Source organism: Hevea brasiliensis, unplaced genomic scaffold (assembly GCF_030052815.1).
Source record: "Hevea brasiliensis isolate MT/VB/25A 57/8 unplaced genomic scaffold, ASM3005281v1 Scaf22, whole genome shotgun sequence".
NCBI classification, from domain to species: Eukaryota; Viridiplantae; Streptophyta; class Magnoliopsida; order Malpighiales; family Euphorbiaceae; genus Hevea; species Hevea brasiliensis.
Window position 1 is genome coordinate 346,215 of NW_026614718.1, and position 27,776 is coordinate 373,990.

The following is a 27,776-nucleotide window of genomic DNA, read 5'->3' on the forward strand; positions in this document are numbered from 1 at the left end:
AACTAGGGTTTGTGTAAATATTGAAGACTTTGTGTAAAATGTTGAAATTGACCTATTGGGATGAGATTGTTGCTTATAGAAGTGTATTGCATGCAAATTGAAGTAAGGAAGTTGAAGGAGATTGAGTTTTGGAAGTGTTAATTTTCTGCAGGTTGTGTTTGTTGAGGGCAGTATACATTTTAGGCCATAATTAAAATTGTGTGACCCCAATTGGTATGAGGCAAATTGAAGGTGAAACTAGACCCAAAATAGCCCATTTTCCATGAAGAAACCATGCCCAAATTCTGTCCAAAACTTGAGCTAAATACTGCCCAAATTCGGATTTCCCTGCACCCAACCCAGAAAATGACCAAATGAACAGTACGTGTTCATTTGGTCATAACTCTCTCTATACTGGTCCAAATGACCTAGAATTTTACCCATGGAAAGTTTAGACATAGGGCTACACTTTTCATGAGACCACTTAACCCAGTTTTGCCTTTAACTAATTCAAATTGTTAGCACAAGTTGGGCCACTGAAACAGCCAACCCAGAAAATGACCAAATGAACAGTACGTGTTCATTTGGTCATAACTCTCTCTATACTAGTCCAAATGACCTAAAATTTTACCCATGGAAAGTTTAGACATAGGGTTACACTTTTTATGAATACCACTTAATCCAATTTTGCCTTTAACCAATTCAAATTGTTAGCACAATTTGGGTCACTGAAACTGCCAACCCAGAAAATGACCAAATGAACAGTACGTGTTCATTTGGTCATAACTCTCTCTATACTAGTCCAAATGACCTAAACTTTTGGCCATGGAAATTTTAGACATAGGGCTACACTTTTCATGAAGACCACTTAACCCAGTTTTGCCTTTAATCAATCCAAATCGTTAGCACAAGTTGGGTCACTGAATCTGCCAACCCAGAAACTGTCCCAAAATACTATTCCTTTGGTATTTTGACCATAACTTGAGTTCTATAACCCCAAATTCAGTGATTCAAAAACTGAAATTCAAGTTTAAACATAGAGGAGCAATTGTTATGAAGGAATTGTGATTAAATAGACATCCCAACCTAGTGAAATTCCTAGATAAAGATAACACATCAACATGAACCTAAAGAAAGGTTTATGGGAAAAATGCTATATATGATAATTAAAATACTCATAAGGAGAATTAAATATTAAAAATGATATGAATATGTGAATTGGGACTAATGTCCTATTAATATGAAATTATTGGTACCAATGAACAGTACTAGAAAATAGTAATAGTGAATAGCATTAAATTAATTAAAAATGTTTAATTGCCCATAGTATACCTAGACTTATTTATTTAGTTTGGATAAATTGGTATACTAATTTGGGACTATAGATAGCAGCACTGCCTACCGAGAAAATCATGAACTGACAATATATGTCTGGTATGATTATTCTACAGGCTATATGCCTACTTACGGGCCACTGTGCCTACCTTATTTCTGGCTTTACAAGCTGTGGACAATCTCGTGTCTGACGGTGGCCTCGTGCATGGATATATCTGAGGGTAGACATATGGCTGTCTAACCCGTATACTCCCGTATATCCAGCTTTTATAATTTGTTATAGGTTTCTTGGGCATTGATAATAATTAATTAATACTGAATATACAATAAGTAAACAAGAAAGATCCCAATAATTTTAATTGTTTCCAAAGTGTAATAAAAAAATGTAAAAGACCCAGAATTTATGATTTGTAAATATTAATTCAATTGTTTAATTATTGTTATTATAAATTATGCACCACTAAGCGTTATGCTTAGCGAGTTGGTTTTCCATCGCGTAGGTACTGGAGATCAGTCCAGATCGGCAAAGAAGACCAGTGAGTGCACCGAGCTCACTCGATCGATCGCCATTGTCCAGAGTCACCTCACCGGTCTTTGTATTTTGGTAGGGCCCATGTGTAGACTAGTATTTTGGTTCATTATGTCTAGTCATGATGTAATTACTAGTTTATGATGTATTTTATTTTGGGCTTGAAATGAAAACTTATAATTTATTATCTATGAATTTCCATATGAATGCAATAGATGACACTTCATTTTGAGATCTCATAAATAGTTGTGAATGATATGATAAAAGAGAATATGATATGGAAATATGTGAGATGACTATGAATATGTTAACACGTGATAGTGGAACCCGCCAGATGCTAATAAAACAGAGGAGGATCTGTCCGGGTCTCCACAGAAATAAGATATAAAAAAAAAAAAATTCTACACATAAATTACCTGTTTTAAATGACATTAAATTTATAATAGACATGATAAGACAAGATAGGGTGCTCTGGCACCGAATGTGGCACTTCTTGCTCGGCTATACAATAGACGGGTAAGGGGCGTCACATTTAGTGGTATCAGAGCAGAGGTTTAGGCGGTCCTCGACCTAAATAGTTAGAAATAGATAGAGTGCATCACATGCATGGGCCTTTAAATAGAGTCGAGGTGATACTAATACAGATCTGTTTCTTTGTCTATTTTATAGGATCGATGGCATCTGATCCTTCAGAGCACGGACCTCTGAGACCGATAGAGGAGGAAGTAGAGAGTGACGCACCTACTCCTAGTTGGGGAAGAAGTGGTAGTAGAGCAGAGTCATCTCGAGGTACTGTGAGTAGGGCACAGCAGGCCTTCTATGAATAGATGACACGGTGCTGCTGGATCGCGGAGCTATTCCACACCACACCACCTCCACCTCCACACCACACCACGACCACGGCCCACCACGACCACCACACCACAGCCACCACCTGTACAACCACCTCCACCCCCACAGCCACAACCTATACACAGATCTCCACTAGAGAGACTGCGAAAGTATGGGGCAATTGATTTCAGAGGTAAGAGGGATGATGATCCAGCCGCAGCAGTGTATTGGGTGGAGAGGACAAAGAGGGTATTACAGCAGTTGCACTGCACCCCAGAGCAGCAGTTGGAGTGTGCTCTATCACTGCTACAGGAGGATGCATATAGATGGTGGGTGACAGTATCTAGAGTGGTACAGCCTGCACAGATTGCTTGGGATTTCTTTCTGGCTGAATTCAGAAAGAAATACATTAGTCATGTGTACTTAGAGGCCAGAAGGAGTGAATTCTTGGCACTGAGACAGAGGCAGCTGACAGTCTCCGAATATGAGTGGGAATTCGTGAGACTTAGTGGATATGCATTAGAGCTAATGCCTATAGAGGTTGATAAGTGCAGAAGGTTTGAGGATGGACTGAATGACAACATCAGGTTGATAGTGACATCTCACCACTTCACAGATTTCTCTCTATTGGTAGCATCAGCCCTTGATGTGGAGAGAGTCAGAAATGAAGAGCAGTCCAGAAAGGATAGGCAACGCAAGAGAGGTCTGGGCGAGGCGATTTAGTGCACCAGCTACTAGTAGTAAGAAGCATAAGGGTTCACAAAGCCAGACACAAGGCCAGAAGGGCCAGTCTGGAGTATCTATAGCTAGTTCGCCGGGTACAATAATAAGAGAATCAATTTCAGTGCCAGAATGTACCCACTGTGGCAGGATACACAGAGGGGAGTGTCGATTGTTGACCGGTGGATGTTTCAGATGTGGGTCTACGGATCATTTCATACGAAGTTGTCCACAGGGGAGTGCTCCCACTGCACTACCACCGAATGAGAGGTCTGCCCCGACAGTGCAAAGGGGTAGAAGACCTGTGAGACCTGAAACAGCTGGTACATCACAGAGGGCTTCTGAGACTACAGAACGGCTCGAGGCTGGAGTAGCACCCCGTGTGTACGCTATGGCTCGAGAGGAGCCAAATCTGGTAGACGTTATCAGAGGTACATTTCCTAATTATAATACCTTTAAGTATGTATTGATAGACCCTAATTATATTCACCCCTATATATACGTTGTATCTCCTATTAAAAAGAGCATACCGAGAGATGGGTTAGAAGATGACATGCTTATCACTAACCCTTTGAACCATAAGGTTATGGTAGATTATCAACCGAAAAGAATCATATCAAAGATAATAGATGGAAATGAGAAGGAGGTTGTATATGAGATGAAAGAAGATGAGTATATAACTGGTTGAAAAAAAAAAAAAAAGAGTTAGCCTATTGGGATTATACCATGGTGACTATGCAATGCTCTTGATGTTTGTGCTGTAAGCTGTAGATTACAGTACCGACTTGGGACAACTGTGTAGAGCTACGTATTTCCAATAGTAAATCGAGATAAGGATAAGATTGTAGAACTAGGATTAATAAGACAGACTAAAGAAAAAGTAAAGCATTATAACACAAAAAGGAGAAAAGACAAGGAGATAGCGGTCCCTCGATTATTTACACTATGTAAATTTCGAGGACGAAATTTTATTTAGAGGGGAAGAATTGTAACGCCCTCACCATAAGTAGTCCGTACATTTTACTGTTCCGACAACTAATGTCTTTTCGGATAGTTAAAATGTCTGGAACTACACCTAGACTATAGTGAGGAGGCATAAATTGAAGAAAAAAAAATGTTAAGAAAATATAGGAAAAATGTAGAGAAAAAAAATTAAAGTTTAGAGAATTTATAAATTTGTACAAAAATAATAAAAATAACCCAATATGCACTACTAAGGGCATTTTGTTCATTTCACCCCCAAAGGTGAATTTTGACCTAAATGTCAAAATAAAAAAAAATTATTAGAGAATAAAATAATTAACATTAATTAAAATTTATGAAATAGATTAGGAAAATGAGAAGAGAAAAGAAAAGAAAGGAAAAGAAAAGAAAAGGCTTAGGAAAATTAAAAAAAAAATGTATATAAATAGGCACTAGAGGACAAACTCCCACCCACTTCCATCTTCTTCCTCAATTTCTTCTCCCTCTCTCTTTCCCTCATTTCCTCCACTGTTGTCAAGCTTCCAAGCTTGATTTTCCAAGCTTCTACCCATCAAAACCTTTAGCACCCTTCACAAAAAATACTCCCCACTCCATAAGGAAGCCATAGATACCCATAAGAAGTAAGAAAGTTGAGGTTTGGGAAGCTCAAGTAAGATTAGTGCACTAATCCTTCTTCTTCTCTTTATTAAACATGAAAAGCATGTTTAGCTAAGCATAAATACCATTAAAACAAAAAGAAAATCTAGAGGAAAGAACCCTTGAATTTTTGGCAGCCATGGAACTTGAAGTTTATTACTTTTAAGTGATGAAAAATGGTTTCATGAGAATGTGTAATTAGTTGAAATGTTTGGGTGTTTGATTGTGTAGTGTTTGGGTAAATTTGAAACTTTGAAAACTAGGGTTTGTGTAAATATTGAGGACTTTGTGTAAAATGTTGAAATTGACCTATTGGGATGAGATTGTTGCTTATAGAAGTGTATTGCATGCAAATTGAAGTAAGGAAGTTGGAGGAGATTGAGTTTTGGAAGTGTTAATTTTCTGCAGGTTGTGTTTGTTGAGGGCAGTGTACATTTTAGGCCATAAATAAAATTGTGTGACCCCAATTGGTATGAGGCCAATTGGAGGTGAAACTAGACTCAAAATAGCCCATTTTCCATGAAGAAACCATGCTCAAATTCTGTCCAAAACTTGAGCTAAATACTGCCCAAATTTGGATTTCCCTGCACCCAACCCAGAAAATGACCAAATCAACAGTACGTGTTCATTTGGTCATAACTCTCTCTATACTGGTCCAAATGACCTAAAATTTTACCCATGGAAATTTTAGACATAGGGCTGCACTTTTCATGAAGACCATGTAACCCAATTTTGCCTTTAACCAATTCAAATTGTTAGCACAAGTTGGGTCACTGAAACTGCCAACCCAGAAAATGACCAAATGAACAGTACGTGTTCATTTGGTCATAACTCTCTCTATATTGGTCCAAATGACCTAAAAGTTTACCCATGGAAAGTTTAGACATAGGGCTACACTTTTCATGAAGACCACTTAACCCAGTTTTGCCTTTAACCAATTCAAATTGTTAGCACAAGTTGGGTCACTAAAACTGTCAACCCAGAAAATGACCAAATGAACAGTACTATACTGGTCCAAATGACCTAAAATTTTACCCATGGAAAGTTTAGACATAGGGCTACACTTTTTATGAAGACCACTTAACCCAGTTTTGCCTTTAACCAATCCAAATTGATAGCACAAGTTGGGTCACTGAAACTGCCAACCCAGAAAATGTCCCAAAATACTATTCATTTGGTATTTTGACCATAACTTGAGTTCTATAACCCCAAATTCAGTGATTCAAAAACTGAAATTCAAGTTTAAACATAGAGGAGCAATTGTTATGAAGGAATTGTGATTAAATTTACATCCCAACCTAGTCAAATTCCTAGATAAAGATAACACATCAACATGAACCTAAAGAAAGGTTCATGAAAAAAATGCTATATGTGTTAATTAAAATACTCATAAGGAGAATTAAATATTAAAAATGATATGAATATGTAAATTGGGACTAATGTCCTATTAATATGAAATTAATGGTACCAATGAACAGTACTAGAAAATAGTAATAGTGAATGTTTAATTGCCCAAAGTATACCTAGACTTATTTATTTAGTTTGGATAAATTGGTATACCAATTAGGGACTACAGATAGTAGTACTGCCTACCGAGAAAATCATGAACTGACAATATATGTCTGGTATGATTATTCTACAGGTTATATGCCTACTTACGGGCCATTGTGCCTACCTTATTTCTGGCTTTACAAGCCTGACAGCGGGTCTCGTGCCCGACAGATTTATACAGGGTAGACATATGGCTGTCTAACCAGTATACTCCCGTGTATCCAGCTTTTATAATTTGTTATAGGTTTCTTGGGCAGTGATAATAATTAATTAATACTGAATATACAATAAGTAAACAGGAAAGATCCCAATTATTTTAATTGTTTCCAAAGTGTAATAAAAAAATGTAAAAGACCCAGAATTTATGATTTGTAAATATTAATTCATTTGTTTAATTATTGTTATTATAAATTATGCACCACTAAGTGTTATGCTTAGCGCGTTGGTTTTCCATCGCGTAAATCGGAGATCGATCCAAAGCATTGCCGCAGCTGATGAGTGCAATCGACAGAGCTCTGATCAGATCTGCCATTGTCCAGAGTCACCTCACCGGTCTTTGTATTTTGGTAGGGCCCATGTGTAGACTAGTATTTTGGTTCATTATGTCTAGTCATGATGTAATTACTAGTTTATGATGTATTTTATTTTGGACTTGAAATGAAAACTTATAATTTATTATATATGAATTTCCATATGAATGCAATAGATGACACTTCATTTTGAGATCTCATAAATAGTTGTGAATGATATGACAAAAGAGAATATGATATGGAAATATGTGAGATGACTATGAATATGTTAACACGTGATAGTGGAACCCGCCAGATGCTAATAAAACAGAGGAGGATCTGTCCGGGTCTCCACAGAAATAAGATATAAAAAAAAATTCTACACATAAATTACCTGTTTTAAATGACATTAAATTTATAATAGACATGACAAGACAAGATAGGGTGCTCCGGCACCGAATGTGGCACTTCTTGCTCGGCTATACAATAGACGGGTAAGGGGCGTCACAGCAGGAGTGTAGGTTGTCCTACAGGACTCCAAGAAAGAACGAAGAAATTAAAGAAGCAGCATAGGTCCTTGGGTAAGACTTAAGAATGAACCAAGAAATTAAAGCATGAGTATAGGTAGTCTTGTAAAACTACATGAAGGAACTAAAAAATTAGAGTGGTAGTGTAGGTCCTTTTGAAGGACTTAAGAAGGAACTAAGAAACTAGAGCATGAGTATAGGTAGTCTTGTAAGACTACAAGAAGAAACCAATAAATTGGAGTGTCATATTTATGACCCAAAATCCAAGTTGATTTTGAAAACATTTTCCTAATTTTAATGGGAGAAATATTTCTCAATAGAATAGAGGAATATTTTCTATATAGAGTAGAAATCCTATTTTAATATTATTCCTAAATTGAAATTCCTAATTAGACTAAAACTGAGTGACTGACACTATAAATAGAAGTATTGTAAAGAGATTAATTTAGCTTCACTCGTGGAGAGCGGCTTCACCCATGGGAAGTGGCTTTCAGCCTATGGAGTGGGGCTATCGTCCATTGTAGAGAGGGATTTTACTAATTACTGAAATTTTTTGCTCTACCCATTGATGAGGGGCTCTTGCCCGTTGCAATCTCATGAGAGAAAGAGACTTTGTCCTAAGGTGGAGAAAGTATATAATCCAAGAGGAAGGGATTATTATCCATTGTAGTTGAAGAGATCTTTTGTGGTATAATAGTTATAGTAGTAAATATATTAAGTTATGTCTAGAGAAGATTGAGAGTACCAACTAATATATTCACTATGAGCAGTTTATATATATATATAAAATAATACACTTATAATTAAGAATTATAAAGTAATTTAATATATTTATAACTAAAATTATTAAGAAAAAGTAGAGAAATGAAATATAATATTAGTTTGTATTTAATCTATAATTATACATACATATATAAATATATATAATTATATTGAAAGTGTATAATATATCTATAAAAATTATAGAAAAACACATGTATAATTTTAGTTCTCGGTTCAGTTCTAATTCGGTGCGATTCTGATTTAATTCTTAGTGAAAAACTAAAATTAAACCAAAATATTAAAATAAATTCAGTTTGATATGGTTCTTAGATGGTTCTTCAATTCGGTTTGGGACCTTGTGAACTATACATAACCCTAGTCCATGCATAGAAAACTGCATACTTAAAATTAAGAAGAAATTATTTTTTTTCATTTTTCATTTCTTTCCTAAAGAATATCCAACGGTGACGGTGAGTGTACCACTCAATTTGAATAAAATCTGAAATTCATGTAAATTAAAAAAAAAAAAAAAAAAAAAAACAAAGAATCTCTCTTTTTTCAAACAATTGATTAACATATATCTCTAATTTCTAAGTCTCTATGCACGTATTATTTACAAGGAAGATATCCTTAATCAAAGCTCTAATTGTTAACATAATTTCATAGAAAGTGATCCACCGCCCACGCAGGTTCACTTTTGTGACTTCAAGAAGGAACCAAGCAGGAGTGTTGCAACTCTTATCAAAAAGAAAGAAACTAAACGTCATATCAAAAACCAAATTGTGGGTCAAGTGGGGTCTTCAAAAGTCTGAAATTTAATATATATATATATATATATATATATATATATACACATATTCATTGAAACCTCTGGTAAAAAAGAAAGAAAGATCATCAAAAAGAAATTAGAGCAGAAGTGTTAGTGGTTGACCTCTGGTCAAAAAGAAGGAAAGATCATCAAGGCTCTGTTCTTTCGAAGTCATTTCAGCATCTATGGGTTTCAAAAGTCTGGAATTTAAAAAAATTTATCGAAAGTTCCTGGAAGTTACAGAGGAATAACAAGCATGTTGCAGGCAATCATATAGTATAAAGTCCTCACACAGATTTATCATTTTGCCAAGTTCAATCTTCTTTTACTTCTAAGAGTCTACTTTCTTCCATATTGCTTGTCTTTCCTGCCAAATAAATGGCTTCTAGTTCATCTTCTCTCATCCCCTCTAAATTGAGCTATGATGTTTTCCTTAGTTTTAGAGGTATAGATACCCGCCCAAATTTCACTAGTCATCTTTATGATGCTTTGAATCGAAAAAATATTACAACATTCATAGATGATGCTCTTGACAGAGGAGAAGAGATATCTTTAACCCTCTTGAAAGTGATCGAAGAATCAAATATTTCAGTCATCATTTTCTCAGAAAACTATGCGTCGTCTCGATGGTGCCTAGATGAACTCCTGAAGATACTAGAGTGCATGAAAGCAATGGGGCGATTGGTTGTACCCATTTTCTATCATGTAAACCCATCTGATGTTAGAAATCAGACTGGAAATTTCGGAGAAGCATTTGCGAAGCTTAAAGACGATTCAAGGAGAGCGTAGACAGGGTGGAGAGGTGGAGTAGTGCTTTAAGGGAAGCAGCCAATCTATCTGGATGGGATTCCAATAACTATAGGTGACTCTTTTCAGCTCTGCTTCTGCATTAATATATAAATAATATATATATATATATATATTGTTCAACTTTTAAACTTTCCAGCCAAGAACTTAAAAAACCCCAAAATGATAATAAAAATCTTTACTCAATTTATTGGAAGAACTAACTTTTTTTATTTATGTCTATGGACTTATTATATAAAAGATATGATTCCTAAGTTTATATGCATCCCCCAGTTCTTGGATCTTTCTAATCCCTCTCAGGACAGAAAAATCAGGAAAAATAGAACAAGATCTGTTTGGGGAATGAAATTTATGATGTCAAATCTCACTGATATATAACTCTAATGCTATTTATTAAGTTGCTAAAACTATGCTCGTTCTCTATTCTTTTATTTATTATGATGAACTTGTTGCATCGTCTATTCACCTTATTGTTTTAGGCTTGAATCCGAATTGAGTGAAGAAGTCGCTGCTCACATTCTGAAGAAATTGTATCCCATCTCGTTTACTGCTTCTACTGGTTTAGTTGGGATTGATTTACATGTTGATAAAATCAAATCATTGTTATGCATTGACCCAACAAATGTTCGGGTAATAGGAATTTGGGGAATGGGTGGTATTGGAAAGACCACCATAGCTGAAGTTCTAGTTAGTCGAATGTATAATCAATTTGATCGTATTTGTTTTCTTCGCAATGTTAGGGAAAAATCAGAAAAAATTGGGCTAGTTGATTTAAGAAAAATATTTTTTTCGGAACTCTTAGGGATTGGAATTAGAAATTTAGAAATGCTCAGTGTGGTACCCACTTTTATTAAGGATTCACTTAAGAGAAAGAAAGTTCTTACTGTTCTTGATGATGTTAATGATCCAGAACAACTAGAAGCTTTAGCTATAAATGATGATGATTGTTTTGGGCTGGGAAGTAGAATCATTTTAATAAGCAGAGACAAACAAGTCCTTAGCAGTGCTGAAAAGATATATGAGGTTAAGGGATTGGATTGTAGCGATGCTCTTCAGCTGTTAAGTATGAAAGCCTTCAAACAAAACCATCCTCCGGTGGAATATAGAGAGTTGTCCAAAAGGGTAGAAACTTATTGTAAAGGTGTTCCACTAGCTCTCAAGTTTTTGGGTTCCTATTTGTGCGGAAGGACCTCTAAAGAATGGGAAAGTGCATTGAATAAACTGAAGGTATCTCGTTACTGCAACATTCTGAAAGTCTTAAAAATAAGTTATAATGCTTTAGATAGAACGGAAAAGAGCATATCTCTGCATGTTTCTTCAAAGGATATGACAAAAGCTGGGTAGAAGATATATTAGACGATTGGGCAATAATTCGTCTAATGGATCAGTGTCTCATAACTATTGTGCATGGCAAGCTAGAGATGCACGATTTGATAGTGGAAATGGGTCAAGATATTGCTCGGCGGAAGGGTAACCGATTATGGATTTCTACAGATATCTGTCAAATGTTGGCCACAATTGATAATAAGGTAAGTAAGAGAATTAATCATTTATCATTTATATAATATCATTTATTAGATTTTTCTTATCTAAGCCTGATTTACCATGAATTTAAGATACTAGATATATGATGAGATTCACTTATTAAATATATGGATCCCACGTGTTTGTATCTTGGATTCATAATAAATTAAGTCTAGATAAGAATTTCTCTCATTTAAAAGAAAAATTACTGAGTCTTGATATATAAAATTCCTATGCCTTTGAATTGTTAATTGTTAGGCAAAGAAAGTAGTTGAAGGCCTATTTTTGGACATATCTACAATTGGAAGGGTATATTTGAATCCTGTGTTCTCAAGAATGCACAACTTGAGATTGCTCAAATTTTACGGGAGTTCCTGGTTAAAGAAGGAAGGTACTGGCTCCATATTTGAATCTAGCGGATCAGATTGTCTAAAAAGTCTTCCTAACAAGTTGAGATTACTTCATTGGGAAGAATACCCTTTCAAGTCTTTGCCATTAAATTTTTCCATGGAAAACCTTGTCCACCTCAACATGCGAAATAGCAAAGTTGAAAAGCTCTGGAATGGAGTTAAGGTAAGCTTTACATATATATCTGTCTTTGTTTTTATTTTTTTTTTCCTTTATAATTTCATCAATTAAAAATTTTATTGTTAACTCCTAAATTAAAAAAAAAAAATTAGAGTTCACCAATCGAAAATTTTCAAGATATTTTAAGTAATTTTTTTCTTATCATTTTGTAAATAACTTAATGAATTTATTGAATAGAAAATCTTAGGATTAACTATAATATAGTCATAATTGTATATTATTGAGTAAAATTTTTGTTAACAAATCCTACATATTCATACCATATTTCCTTTAGTAAAAGGCTAATCATATCATATGATTTAGAAAGGCTAATGATTTAATTTAATTATTAAAAAGTTTCTCTACTACAAATTCTAATCTAATCCAAAACTTAATATGTATAAGAGTATCCACGGTGTTGGATTTAAGCTTTAAAGGAAAAATATGTTTATGTAAAATAATTAATTTAATTGAAAAATGTAAAGGAACATATTTATTTTTACACATAATAATAATAATAATAATAATAATAATAATAATTATTATTATTATTATTATTATTATTATTATTATTATTATTATTATTATTATTATTATTTAAAAAAAATAAGATCTAACTGAACTTTTAAATATAACACTTTTTTTATTTAGAAAAAATTCATTTACAAATATGAAAATGTTTTCTAACATTAAATTAATGTATTGTTGCCACCTATATAGTCTAAAAAATATAATAAAAATAAATAATTTCATTACATTTTTGTAAATTGATTATTTATTTCTTATAATTAATGTAAATATTTTTAGCTAAAAAAATAGATCATTTAAAATATAATTATGCTTTTTATTTGCTTAATTAAAATTTTAATTTTAACAAAAGATAAATTTTACTTCGAAAGTGCATATTAAAATTATGAAAAATATGAAAAATGGATAGGAAAAAATGATATAATATTTTTACGTTATTATGAATGATAAAAAAAATTATGAAAAATTATGAGCTGCCCCTCCTTGCATGCAACTGACTGTCTATATATGGGCTTTCTGAGAATTTAGTTAAAAATTATTTCGTGTATTTGTGTTATGCAGTGTTTGCCAAACTTAAAGTCTCTTGATCTTAAATGGTCAAAGCATCTGAAAATAGTCCCTGATTTTTCTATGATGACAAGCCTGGAAAAGATAAATTTTGATGGTTGTGAGAGTTTGATTGAGATTCCATCATCCATTCAGTGCCTGAAAAGACTCGATTCTCTTTATCTAAGTTATTGCAAAAAGTTGAGAAGTCTTCCACAAATGCCGAGAGGCATAAAATATTTAGAACTCGCTAATTCTGGAGTGGAAGAGTGGTCTCCATCATCTATCCAATTTCTTGACAATCTTTTGGTCTTAGACATCGCCCATTGCAAAAATCTTAGAAGTCTTCCAAGAATTATATATTGCAATACTTTTATAAGACTTGATATCAGTTTCTGCCCAAATCTCATCATGTCTCCGCAGATTAAGGAAAGTTCAGAAGTATTGCCCTCATCAAATAATGGTATTGTTGAGTTAGATTTGAGAGGATGTAAAATGCTCAACAGTCTCCCAAATAGCACTTGTGAATTAAAACGCCTTGAGATTCTGCATCTTCATGGCTGTTCATATCTTGAGAAATTGCCTCTTTTATATGGTTTATGCTCCTTAAAGAAGCTATTTCTAGATGGCACTGCACTTGTAGAAATTCCCCCTGACATTGTTTCTTTGTCATCATTAAAAGTACTGTCTCTAAGTGATGCTCCAATGGAAGAATTGCCGTCATCAATTGGTTGTCTCTCTTCGCTTGATAGTTTGTATTTGAAGAGATGTAAAAAGCTTAAGAGTCTCCCAAACAGCATTTGTGAATTGAAATGTCTTAAGACTCTACATCTCTGGGGCTGTTCATATCTAGAGAAATTGCCTCCTTTATATGGTTTATGCTCCTTAAAGAAGCTATATCTGGATGGCACTGCACTCGTAAAAATTCCCCTTGACATTTTCTCTTTATCATCATTGGGAGTATTGTTTCTAAATGATACTCCAATAGAAGAATTGCCGTCATCAATTGGTTATGAATTGAATTTTTGTAATTGCGTAAATTTGGACCAAAATGCACGTGGCACCATTATGGCAGATGCTATCCAGAGAATTAAAGAATTAGCCATTGCTAGAAGTTATGGAGCATTTTATCCTCGTTTTTTTGGTTGGTTTACCCGGAAGCAAAATTCCTGAGTGGTTGAGCTGTGAAGGCCCAGGACATTTAATAGAAACTTCGTTCCCTCCTGGTTGCTTCAATAATATTTTCCTGGGTTTTGTTTTTTGGGCTATTCTAGAACTCAAGGCTCCTGTTTTTCATGGGAATGGACCCTTAAGATGTCAAAGCAGTTTCAAAAACAATAATGGCTACAGAGAGGCCAATTTTACAAGTGAATATTTCTTTTCGGAAAATACCATAGAATCAGATCATGTGATCTTTTGGTACGATGGCCATGACATTTCCTCTTTAGATTGGCTCAAACAAAATTGAGACATGGAGAACGAGGCAGTATTCCACCTCCAGCCTGAGAAACTGGAAATGACACAGTGGGAAGTGTAAAGGTTTGGTTTCCACTTCTTATATGACAAAGTTGAGCTAAACAAATGCAATCCTTACATATGCAGAGAAGCCAATTTTCTGGAGCAATTCAAAGAAACAGCAAATGCCAACAATAAGAGAAGCAGGGCTTCTATTCCAGTAATATATCAATGGCAACCAGGAGGTGGAAACACACCCTAAAAGATTGAGGCAAAACTTCTTTATGGAAGATTACTTTTCAAATGCTCAGGATGGGATTAACTACGATGCTACTGTGGTTCCTTCAAGTTCTTCATGTGAATTTGCTCCCAAATTCTACAAATTTCTTTGAAATTCGTCCCTACTAATTGCGGATAACTAGGGTTTGCGGCTCTCTTTCCCTGTAAGTCATCTCCATTTTTGTTTTTTTACATTCTTCTGATATTTTGACATATGACAATGTTTTAGCATTCAAACTCTTACATATCTAATCTAATTAAAATGCTATTAATGATGATTTGAAATTTGAATGAGATTATTCGGTTTAAATCAAAAAATTAAACCAAATTGATTTTATTTTATTTATTCAGTTTAATTATTTTTTTCAGTTTTAATTAAAATTTAAAAAAATTTTCTGTATTATGATTTAAATCGGTTATTAAATTAAAAAATTTTCTATATTTCGATTCTTGTGATATGTAATATTTGATTTTATTTTTCCTTTCTCAAGAACTGCTTCTCTTATACAACATTTTTTTGACTCTCAGCTTCCATTTCTCTTCTTCACTCAACGATTCAGAAGCCCTATGGTTTTAGTAGCCTCCAATTTCTCCCTCTCTTGCACAAACTTAATTAGCGACTATAAGTCTTCCATTTCAGGTGAGTTGCTTTTATGATTTAATGCTGCATATTCTATTTCTAATTTGTAAAATTTGCTTCTCAAAAGAAGTTTGAATCGCTAGTTGCAGAAACTTAGGCATTTGAATCTTGCTTCTATTATTTAAAATCTGCATAATATGTTATGCTGAACATTTGCTATGTTGTATATGATTGAACCCATATGTCAACGTTACCTTCTTCTGTTGGTGCACCCTCTCCTTCTTGTTTGACCTTTCTTTTTTTTTTTTGTTCCTTCACCTCTTTGAGAGAAAATTACATGATCTCTTTCCAGGCAATTTGTCTACAATTATAAATTTTTTAAAATTTGTAGCTGGCACCAATAACACCTCAATTATTGTCCAAATGTCCATAGTCATAAAATTACGCATTTGGAAGAAAGGAGTTTTATACGTATAGTTGATTCCTTGACTTTGTTCATCCTTGCTCTTCCTATGCGTATGTAGTATTTAAATTTGTGTACGTGCCTGTGCTGTGATGTTTCTTTCTATGTTTGTCCATGTTATTGTTTATCATGTAGATCTCTTCTTACCATTAGAGAATGTTTAGTGTATGTTTATTATGCTTCACCCTCTTCTGTGGAAAATTTTTGGTGGCTGAAAATGAAGAGGAAAAATAAACTCACAAACCCATTTTGATACTTGTTAAGGTTGTTACCTCCTCTAGTAAGTTTCAACATAGTGCTTCGTGATTTTTCTCTTTGTGGTTATGCTAGTTGAGTTCGTAGGACCTTGAAAATTTTCTAGCACTCTTTCTGAGATTAAGTTGGTAAGTGGGGAAAGAATGAAGTGCACAGTAGAAGCGACTCACGGGCATGTGTCACTTTAGAAACAAAAATCTAGTCCTTTGCTTTGTACGCTAGTTAAAGAAAAAACAAGTAAAAAATCTTGGTTTTGTATTTGATGATTTTTTTTTCTTTGATGAAGATTCCAATCCTTTTGCTAGCTATTAAATTATAAACCTTCCTTTAGGCAGCCGTTTGTCGCAAGGGATTTTGCGGTCGCCTGGACGAACACTCACCGAAGTGGGAAAAGTGAGGAGTCGCCTCTTTAATTTTGAGGGAAATTAAAGAAAACCATTCATGAAGGTAAATTAAAAAGAAACCACTTCGAAAACAGAGATTCCAGGTTCGGGGTCCGTATACAGGCAGGGAAGGTGTTAGGCACCCAGCCTTGTCCCTCAATGAGGGTAAACAAATTTAATATTATGTTCTTCTATAAATTAAAAGGGTAATTAGGGGGTTGGGATGGTGATAATGTTAATCCTTTGTGTAAAATAAAGGAGTGTTTGATATATCACTTTTTTTTTTTTAAGGTTTCCTAAGAACACGAGTTCATGAGATGGCCCTTTAGTGAATAGGTGTTCGGATAAAGTTGTTTTATGTATTAGAGTTTCATTAATTTTGGGTTTCACTAAGAGAGCTCGGGATGGAACTTCTCCCGGTTTCTAGATATGTTTTATTTAAAGTTTCGAGCGAGAGATTTCAGATAAGAACTCTGCTCCGATCTGGTAAGAACTCTCCTCTGACCTCTTAAAGTATTAGGTTTAAAGACTTTTAGTGGAGGATCTCGGATAAGAACTCTCCTCTGATCTCCTCTTTTGTTTAAATTTTGGATGAGAATCAGGTAAGAACTCTCCCCTGATCTCTTAAAATATTTGGTTTAAGGTTTTTAGGAAGGATCTCGGATAAGAACTCTCCTCCGATCTCCATGTTTTATTTATATTTGGGTGAGAATCGGGTAAGAACTCTCCCCCGATCTCTTAAAGTATTCAGTTTAAAGTTTTTAGGAAGGATCTCGGATAAGAACTCTCCTTCGATCTCCACGTTTTATTTATATTTGGGTGAGAATCGGGTAAGAACTCTCCCCCGATCTCTTAAAGTATTCGGTACAATCGCATATCGTAAGAACCTTAGACTAAGGGCTCTGGTGCTTGAAGACGCCAGGAACCCGATCGAGACTTCTCTTAACCTACTGATACTAGACCGAGCTTTTGCCGATCTCCTTTGTGATCACCTTACCAGAACTCTTTGGTAGACAATTTCCGATCTCTTTCGTTTACTAGTCTGGGACCCGATCTTATCTCGGTCCCCACTATGCTAGGTTATTTCTTAAGCTCGTTTAGTAGTTCAACTTCATAGCTTTTCCTCTGATTTATTATTCGAACTTTTATTATTTTTATTTTTTTAAGGAAACTCTCGTATTAAGATATAACTACCAACATTTTATTAAACTACCTACACGTTACCCGTAACCAGAACACCTATATTCGGAAGGGATAAAAGCTACTAATAAATAAATAACGTGAACTGATGGATAAAAAGTAAACTCAAGAGAATAACCGTTGGCCTGAAAGATCTACGTGGGGTTCTTTAGTATGACTGAACTTAATGAAAATTACTAGCATGAAAACAAAGAAAATAAAAAACGAGCATTTGATAAAGCAATAGTCTAGACAGTTACTTGTGGGAGGCTAAGTCTATTGAACTAACTGTGAAGCAATAAATATTGTAGAGCTATGAGCTGATAATCTAGAGACGAATGCTTACTTTGAGATAACGAGTTAGTTGAGCCGAAGTGACAGTAACCGGATTGGAATGAGATTAAGCTTGGAGAATAAAATGTTGATATTAAGATGAGGAAGACGAAAACTGAGCTGAGAAATGGTGTCGCAAAGTAGTGAACAAACTGAAAATGAAGAGTTTTGGGGTTTAACACTCCTTCAATGGAGATACTTGAGAAAACTGGTTTCTGAAGTTTCTCTATTATATGAAAGCTTAAAATAGCATAGTAGGAAGACTGAATCAAGTTTCAGAGCCTTTCCACTATAATCACCACCTTTTTTCGTCCGTCCCCTTCTACAATATTGCATGCAGGTATTTATAGGGAATGGGTGCTCCTAATGGAGGGTCAAGATCTTATCAGGGGAGATGGAGGGTTCAGATTCAAAAGGACGCGATCCGATGTCTGAGAATTAAAGAGAATCAAAATGGAGGGTTGGGATTTCATTCAGAATATTTGTCCTTTTCTTCTCTTAATCCAACGGTTCAAGATCTTACCTTACAGGATGGATCTGAGGGCTGGGAGTGAAAAGCACCGGACCTGTCATCTACTGCGTGATCCAAGGGCTCCGGGTTTGTCCTTCTAAGTATGATCAATGGTAGAGATCTAGGTGTACAGGACTATCGTAACTGTTTTGGCGCCTGTCAGCATAGGCGGGCTTTTCTGCAGATGAGGTGTGCGGTGAAGATTTGATCTGCCTGCAACGCTTTAACTACCTTGGCACTGATTATCAGAAGTCGTTTTATCCTCTTTGTGTTTTCCGATCTCTACTCCTTCCGATCTCTCTGTTAAGACCCTTTTCTGATCTCTCTGTTAAGACCCTTTTCCGATCTCTCCCACATCGGGTCCCCCGCCGCTTCCGATCTCTCTCATTCTAGAACTTTCCTGCCTTAGTCAAAGCAATTAATTCTTCGGTCACCGATGCATCCGCTTCGATTTCTGTAGGCAATAAATACTCAGGCCTTATGTATATATGCATCAGTGGGGGAAACTCCTCAACACTTCATTTCTCCTCCTTCCATTTTCCATTTCTCCTGTTCTAATTTCTCCGGTAACAACTCCGGCCATGGTGATTGCCTTTGATCTTTTTTCGACTGTTTTCTTTGCCCCTTGTCTGAAAATTTACGATCCCGGTGATCAGAGAATCATGAGAACCACATCTGATGACAGTGAGGGAACCAGACTAATTTACCGATCAAGATCGAAAGTGACAATTGAACCGATCTCGGATCGGTTTACCGATACAATGGGTAAACCGATCTCGGGCAAGAGGACTGTTAATTTCAATCTTAATGTCGGTGACCGCCTCTTGAAGTTCATTTGGTTCTTCACCACATCGAGCGTCCTGACTGCAGCTCGGTTCTGGTCGATGACATCGACTATGACTCCACTCACCATCGTGAGAGTCATAGTCACCCCATCTGAGCTGTACATCTGTCCAATGCTTGTGATGGGCTTTCTGATCAGACACATCTTTTGATTCAGCCACAAGACTAGGCTTTGACATAGGCCTCTGCTAGGTAAAATGTAAGGCCGATCTTTAGAGATCACCCAAATGATGTAATCTGACCTTTAAAGGTTCTCTTAATGATGTAATCCGATCTCTTGAGATCGCCCAAACGATGTAATCTGACCTTTTGGAAATGAAATAAATTTTTATTTAATTATTGTATTGGTTGTTTTTCCGATCTCTGATGTGCTCGCCTGATCTGTTTCCTAACTGAATCACCCTTATCCAATCTGTGACTCTGAACATTTACCCTGATCCGATGACCTTAGTTGACCGATCTCATTTGCTTGATTTTATTATTATACTTCTGGAGCCTTCCCGCGATGTGTCAGGAAAGCGAGCCGATTCCGCTAATTGATGTTCCGCTTGGGACTTCGCGAGCATTAAATGCCCAAACTGGTATAAATAGGGAAAGCATCAGTCAGTTGCTCCCTTATGTCACTTTCAGCATTTTGCTAGCCATCTCAATATTCTCTCATTTCTCCAAGTATTTCCGGCACCGATCACACTCCGGTAAGGGTTTTGATCCCTTTTTTTTTTCAGTTAAACTTCTTTTGTTTCTTTGGAAATGAGCGGCGCTAAGGGTCAGAGAGCTGCGAGTCCATCTTCTGTCCAAGTCTCGTGGACTTTGGAAGAGGGTGAGGTGATTAGATCGGGTGGTCAAACCAGCACAGCCCTCGTTCCGGTAACTGGTTCGGGTGCCAGACCGAGGCGAGGGGCCTCTTTGAGGAGAGACAACTTGCCCATTGATGAGTTACCTTTAGTTTTGAAAGAAGCCGATCTCCAATCTATAAGCCAGGAGTACAATCTGCGGATCGACACTTTTGAACTGATTAAATGTCATGGCGATCATCGAGCCGACCACTTTTTTTACGAGAGCTATCTCATCATGGTGTACAAAGAACAGTTGAAGGCCATGCTCCGTTTCCCTTTGGACGAATTTTATAAGGCTGTTTTAAAGTTTCACCACGTCTCGGTGGCTCAAGTACACCTGAACTCCTGGCGAACTCTAATAGCCTTCCGGGGTCTTTACCGAGCTAAAGGTCTAGTGCCAATGGCTAAAGTCTTTGCTGAGCTTCATAGACTCGCCCGAAGGAAAGATGATGAGTTTTGGTTTTTCCAGGCTAAACCGAACTGCACCCTCTTTACCGACCTCCCTTCTTCATTGAAGAATTGGAAAAATCGATTCTTCATTTTGAGGACCAAGATCTAGAATGGTTTTGAGGGTATCCCATGGAGTTGGCAACATCTGGTCGCTCCGATCCCGAAGAAGATCGCCCTAAGTAGGGACGAGGGTGTCATGGTAATGGAGCTAAAAGATCAGGCAGCCACCCAGAAGTTCTCTTGCTTGGACGCAGTAATGGCCGAACTAAAGTATTGCATGATGCGGCTGATTACTGACGAGGAATACAAGCTCAAGCTCTCTGACCTAGGCCCTGGTACTACCTATATCTCTGGTTTCTGAACCTTAGCGAACTCACTGACTTTTCTTTGTGCAGGTATGGCTGGCAGTGAGGCTTCCAAGGAGAGCCGCAAGCGGAAAAGGGAGATCTCTAGAAAAGTACGGGAGATGAAGCTCGCCGAGGCATCACAGACGCCAAGGCGAGATTCAGGAGGAGTACCGGGAGGCTCGTCCCAACCTTCGGGACAACCGGTCCCAGACATAGAGGTAATCCCTTCGCCTCCTCAACAAGCAGAGCCGTCACCTCCCCCTGCTCCTTCGAGTGCGGAAGGTGGGTCTTCCCAACCTAACGTGAGACCTCTGTCCCGTGGTACCCAAGTCCTCATTCACTCTTTGGAGAAAAACCACTCTGTTCAGGAGAACCCGGGTTTGGCTAAGGTTTTGGGAGCTTCCCTCTGCCTCAAGGAGGATCAGAGTAGGCTGACCCTGGGTAGTATCGATGATCTCCTAGCCCAGACGATGAGCTTGAGCATGGAGAGCTTGGTAAACCAACACATGATCAGGGAGAAGGCTCATCTTCTGAGTTAGGAAATTATAAAAGCGGTCCAGGATGCAGCTTCTGCCCAAGCCAAATTTTCATCCGCCCAGGATTATATTGCCGAACTCGAAGGTCGGATGAAGTCTTACGAGGAAAAGTTGGCCAAATAGGCTTATGAACTTAGAGAAGCTCGGGGGCTCCGCACTGCAGACGTCGCACGCCTTACTGAAGAACTTAAAGCGAAAGAAGAAAAGGCTGTGACTAGGGAGGCCGGTGCTTAGGTGAACGCCCACAGTGACCTTTTGGCGGAGCTCAGGAAGCGTAATCCTGAGGAGGACTTCTCCTGGATGGTGGACCTAGCTTCTCCAGACGAAGAGGAAAGCGAGGAGGAAACAGAGAGAGAGAGGGAGAATGAGCGAAATGTATCGAGAGATCATACTGGGGGAGATCCTCCAGCCGAATGACTTGTAAATGTTTATCTTGGAATGAAATGAAGTCTTTTGTTCAATTTCTTATTGAGATCAGAAAATATTCTGAATTGTATGAGTGCTCATTTGTTTGAACAGGTTAAAACATCAAACTTAAAAGCGATTATTAATCTAAGTATATGAGGTCGGAAAACATCGTAAACATGAGATCAGCTTAAGCCGATAACAAACAGTAGAGCCTTTAAGACATTAAAATTGGAAACTTGATTTGAACACTTAAGATCGGAAACACCATTAAGTCGGACTGAAACCTTAACTTTATTAAACGATATTCGACAACATTTATAAAGGAGAGATCGGAGATAAGACTGGATGGCACGGAGACCTGATATTGATTTGATATCCTTTGTTGAGAGATCAGAAATGAGATTGGATGGCATGGAGACCCGATATTGGTGTGATCTCCTTTGTTGAGAGATCGGAAAGCATTCGAATAGATGCGGGATCGGTTTATTTCTTGATCCAGTTACTTGTAACCGAAGAATGTCAGTTAGAGGTTGATTTTCAAAATTCATTGACTTCGGTGATCGGCCAAAATATAATGTCGACAACTGCCCCTCTTTACATAATTTCTATTGAAGGGAATAAAATTTTCTCGTGTAGGAATTATGTAAAGATTCAGACCCATATTTTGGGCGATTAAGTATTAAAAATTAAAACGTTGAGACTCAAAATTCGATTTGGAAATTAAAGTTGGGAACTAAAATCAACTTAGATCAAGGAACCAGAAGTTGATGACAGGAATTTAAATGCGAAAATTAAAATCAACTCGGAAATTAAAATCAACTTGGATGAAGGAACCAGAGGTTGATAACAGAAATCTTAAAATGCAGGAAAATAAAATCAACTTAGATCAAGGAACCAGAGGTTGATAACAGGAATTAAAATGCTAGAAAATTAAAATCAACTAAAATCAAGGAAGGAACCAGAGGTTGATGACAGGAATCTTAAAATGCAGAAAATTAAAATCAACTTAAATCAAGGAACCAGAGGTTGATAACAGGAATCTTAAAATGCAGGAAATTAAAATCAACTTAGATCAAGGAGCCAGAGGTTGATAATAGGAATTAAAATGATGAAAAATTAAAATCAACTTAGATCAAGGAACCAGAGGTTGATGACAGGAATTAAAATGCTGGAAAATTAAAATCAACTCGGAAATAAAAATCAACTTGGATGAAGGAACCAGAGGTTGATAACAGGAATATTAAAATGCAGGAAATTAAAATCAACTTAGATCAAGGAACCAGAGGTTGATAATAGGAATTAAAATGCTGGAAAATTAAAAGCAACTTAGATCAAGGAACCAGAGATTGATGACAGGAATCTTAAAATGCAGGAAATTAAAATCAACTTAGATCAAGGAACCAGAGGTTGATAACAGGAATCTTAAGATCAAGGAACCAGAGGTTGATGACAAGAATTAAAATGCCGGAAAATTAAAATCAACTTAGATCAAGGAACCAGAGGTTGATGACAGGAATTAAAATGCTGGAAAATTAAAATCAACTCGGAAATTAAAATGAACTTGGATGAAGGAACCAGAGGTTGATAACAGGACTATTAAAATGCAGGAAATTAAAATCAACTGAGATCAAGGAACCAGAGGTTGATAACATGAATTAAAATGCTGGAAAATTAAAATCAACTTAGATCAAGGAACCAGAGGTTGATGACAGGAATTAAAATGCTGAAAAATTAAAATCGACTTAGATCAAGGATCCAGAGGTTAATAACAAGAATTTAAATGCTGGAAAATTAAAATCAACTTAGATCAAGGAACCAAAGGTTGATGACAGGAATTAAAATGCTAACAAATTAAAATCAACTTAAATCAAGGAACCAGAGGTTGATAGCAGGAATTTAAGTGCTGAAAAATTAAAATCAACTTAGATCAAGGATCCAGAGGTTGATAACAGGAATTTAAATGCTAGAAAATTAAAATCAACTTGGATCAAGGATCCAGAGGTTGATAATAAGAAATTGAAAATGCTGGAAATTAAAATCAACTTGGATCAAGGAACCAGAGGTTGATAACAAGAGATTTAAAATGCTGGAAATTAAAATCAACTTGGATCAAGGAACCAGAGGTTGATAACAAGAGATTTAAAATGCTGGAAATTAAAATCAACTTGGATCAAGGAACCAGAGGTTGATAACAAGAGATTTAAAATGCTGAAAATTAAAATTAACTTGGATTAAGGAACCAGAGGTTGATAACAAGAAATTTAAAATGCTAAAAATTAAAATCAACTTGGATCAAGGAACCAGAGGTTGATAACAAGAAATTTAAAATGCTAAAAATTAAAATCAACTTGGATCAAAGAACCAGAGGTTGATAATAGGAAATTTAAAATGTTGGAAATTAAAATCAACTTGGATCAAGGAACCAGAGGTTGATGACGTGAAATTAAATGCTGAAAATTAAAATGCTGACAAAGCAAGGCTAACCTGACCCAAGAAGTTCTTCCGATTTGAAGTGTACTTAACAAGATTCCGAATATAAACGATTAATGAAGGACGAGTCGCAAGACTTGACCAGCAAGTTTTCCTTCCCTTACTCACTTCCCAGGATGCTCTTTCTGTTTTTCACTTCTTTCTCATTTTGCAGAAAGTGCCTTTGCAGGTTTTCACTTTCTCATCTGGATATTTGACTAGAAGCGCCCTTTCGGGTTTTCACCCCTAGTTTTTTTTTTTTTTTTGATAACTCACTTTTTCAGGATGCCCTTTCGGGTTTTCATCCTTCACTCATTTTGCAGAAGGCGCTCTTGCGAGTTTTCACCCTCTTTCACACATTTTGCTAGGAGCGCCCTTTCAGATTTTCACCCCTATGATTTTTTTTTTTTTTTTAAAGTTCAAGTCCCAACTTCCCATATCGATAGGTTGTGTGTTCACTGCTTAGTCATTCCCTATAATTCTCAATGCAATGTATATAAAGTTACCTTTGTTTAAATTCTTAACTTATTATAAAGCATTAACAAGTTAGCAGCGCATGTTCCAAGGTAAATGGGCTAATAGAATATGAGAAAAATATGGTTTTTTATAACAAAGAATAAGGATATGTGGACAGTATACAAATTTGGAAGAAAGAGAAATCTCACGAATTCCTTCATTAACTTTTCTGGACCCTTCACTGCCCCAAAGACTAGTAATCTGAGAAGAATCCCTGTGCCATGGTCACTTGCTACCTTTCGACTCCATTTTACGTTCTCAATAAGGCTTCATGTTGCTAGGCACATCTTTTCTAGTTTTTAATCCCTCTTTTTTTTTTTTTTGATAACTCACTTTTTTTAGGATGCCCTCTCGGGTTTTCATCCTTCACTCATTTTGCAGAAGGAGCCCTCTCGAGTTTTACCCTCTTTCCCTCATTTTACTAGGAGCGCCCTTTCGGATTTTCACCCCTATGATTTTTTTTTTTTTGAAGTTCAAGTCCCACATTTTTGTAGTATTCTTTGATATAAGATCTCCTGGTTGGAGCTCCCGAGATTGTACATTCTTATTCAAGTGCCCTGGCCTTTCTTCTTTGGTATAACAGTCCATGGTAGATTTCGAATCTTGTTTTGACATATGCGGTTTCATCTAGCTCTGTCTCCATTAAGATTCGTAGATAAGGAATTTCCATCTCGATTGGCAAAACTGCTTCCATGCCATATACTAATGAATATGGAGTTGCCCAAATTAGTCATCTTTTCGATCATTCATTTGAGATTCTTGTTTACAGTTTCCATAGTTTTGTTCATTTGGGCCCGATAAGGTGATGAATTAAGATGAATCACCCTGGAGGCTTCCAATGACATCGATGCCCCGCATTGCAAATGACCATGGGACATTTATCCAGTCAGCATATGTACAGCACTTGTGACACTTTCAAACATATTCAATACAGTTTCTCCTTCCAAAGTAATCTAATAGTATCTCCGTCGTAAGATTTTCTTGGCCATCATGTGTTCGTTAGCTTGCGTGGCATAGTTCCTCTTCATCAGAATCACTAGTATTCAGGGCAATTATTGGTCCTTCAAAGTTAACTTCATGAATATCGTAGTTGATTGAATCATTATGTCTTGGTTGATTATTATTCCTGAAGAAAATGGAAATGGGGCGGTTACAAGAGGAGAATTAAGTGGTTTTATTAAGCAAAGAAAAGGCTAAACAAAAGAAGTAATCAGATATGAAAATTTGGAAAAATGCGTTATTAACTTATTAATACTTAATCATGAGAGAAGGTCCATTCATAATTCCACTTGACACCATGGACAAAGTGGTCAAGTGTTGGTAACCAAATATTCATTACTCAAAGAAAAGTATAGGGATACCCTTTGCCCCCCTAATTATCAAGCTCTTGATTTCCTTTTATTTGCACAATCAGCATTTCTGGTTCCAAAGCATCCCCTATGCATTCTATTATGTGCACATTGCCTCTTTTACCAGTTTCGTGGTTAAGCAATGGATTAGTTTCAACATTAGGAATTGCACTTTCACTTTTTATCTCCAACCACCCATTTCTGATAAGGGACTGTGCCTTACCTTTGAGAGCTCCATAATTGTCTGTTGAGTGACCAATTGCCCCCCCCCCCCCCCCCTATGGTATTCACAATGAGCATTTGGATCACACCTCATTGGATATGGGGATTGTAAAAGATCAAGTGGTATGGGGGCTATCTGGTTTATGCTCAAAAGGTAGCAATAAATCTCGCTTAAGGGCATAGGCAGTGGTGGGTCGGGACTAGGGAGTGGGTGATCAGATGAACTAATTTGTTTGAGTCGGCAGACGTGAAGTGTAAGCAATTGGTTATGGGACCTATTGTGGTTGGGATAAGAAGAAACTGTGGTGGAAAATTGGCTACCATTAGGTTTTGGGAAGGAAATCGAGAACGGTAGGTGTTTTGTAGGGGGGCATGGTTAATAGGCTTGTTACATCACATTGTGCACTTCCCCTTCCATTTTCTTCTCAGAATTTATCGTACTTTTCACTGAACTTTCTCTTACAGCTTCTTGTAACCTCCCCTAGTCTCAGATTTGCCTCAATTCTCTCCCCAGTCTGTATAATGTTAGCAAAGTTGTTGGAGGTGTTCCCGATCATCAAATTGAAATAAGGAGCTTTCAAGGTCTCAATGAAGAGAGAGCAAAGCTCATTGTCAATAACTGGAGGGTATATCTCTGCTGCTTTCTCTCTCCATCTCTGGGCATACTCTTTAAAGCTTTCCCTCTCTCTCTGCATGAGATTTTGGAGGTCTCTTCTTGTGGGGCAACATCATAGTTAAATTTGTCCTGTTTCAGGAAGGCGTCGGCCAAATCTTTCCAGGAGCGCAGTTTGCTCCTATCTAACTGAATACACCATTGCAGGGCTGCCCCGGATAGGCTTTCATGGAAGAAGTGAATGAGAAGCCTGTCATCGTCAGTTAGGACGGACATTTTGGCGACGTAAGTTGCCAGATGAATGTGGGGATCTGAATTTCCGGTATATTTGTCGAAATCTGGAACTTTGAAATTTGGTGGCACTACCACATCTGGTACTAATCTCAACGATGATACATCCACTGAGCTGTACATATTCAGTCTCTCTATTGCTCTTAATCTATCTTCTAGTGTGGCTAACTTCTCATTTTCTCTTGTTTTACTTTCCCCTCCTGCTGCATGAGCTATTCCCTCGATTGGGAAATAAGAGGTAGGATAGACCGGAGGGATCGAGATTGAAGAGTGTGGCTCGGCATTTGGGATAGCCAGGTAGTAGGGGAAAGGTAG

The 27,776-nt window shown here is 36.7% G+C and overlaps 1 pseudogene; it reads left to right on the top strand.

Annotated features, from left to right (window-relative positions):
• Nucleotides 1–9,514: 9,514 nt before the first annotated feature.
• LOC110659159 (disease resistance protein RPV1-like) lies at nucleotides 9,515–15,474 on the top strand (annotated as a pseudogene).
• Nucleotides 15,475–27,776: the final 12,302 nt, after the last annotated feature.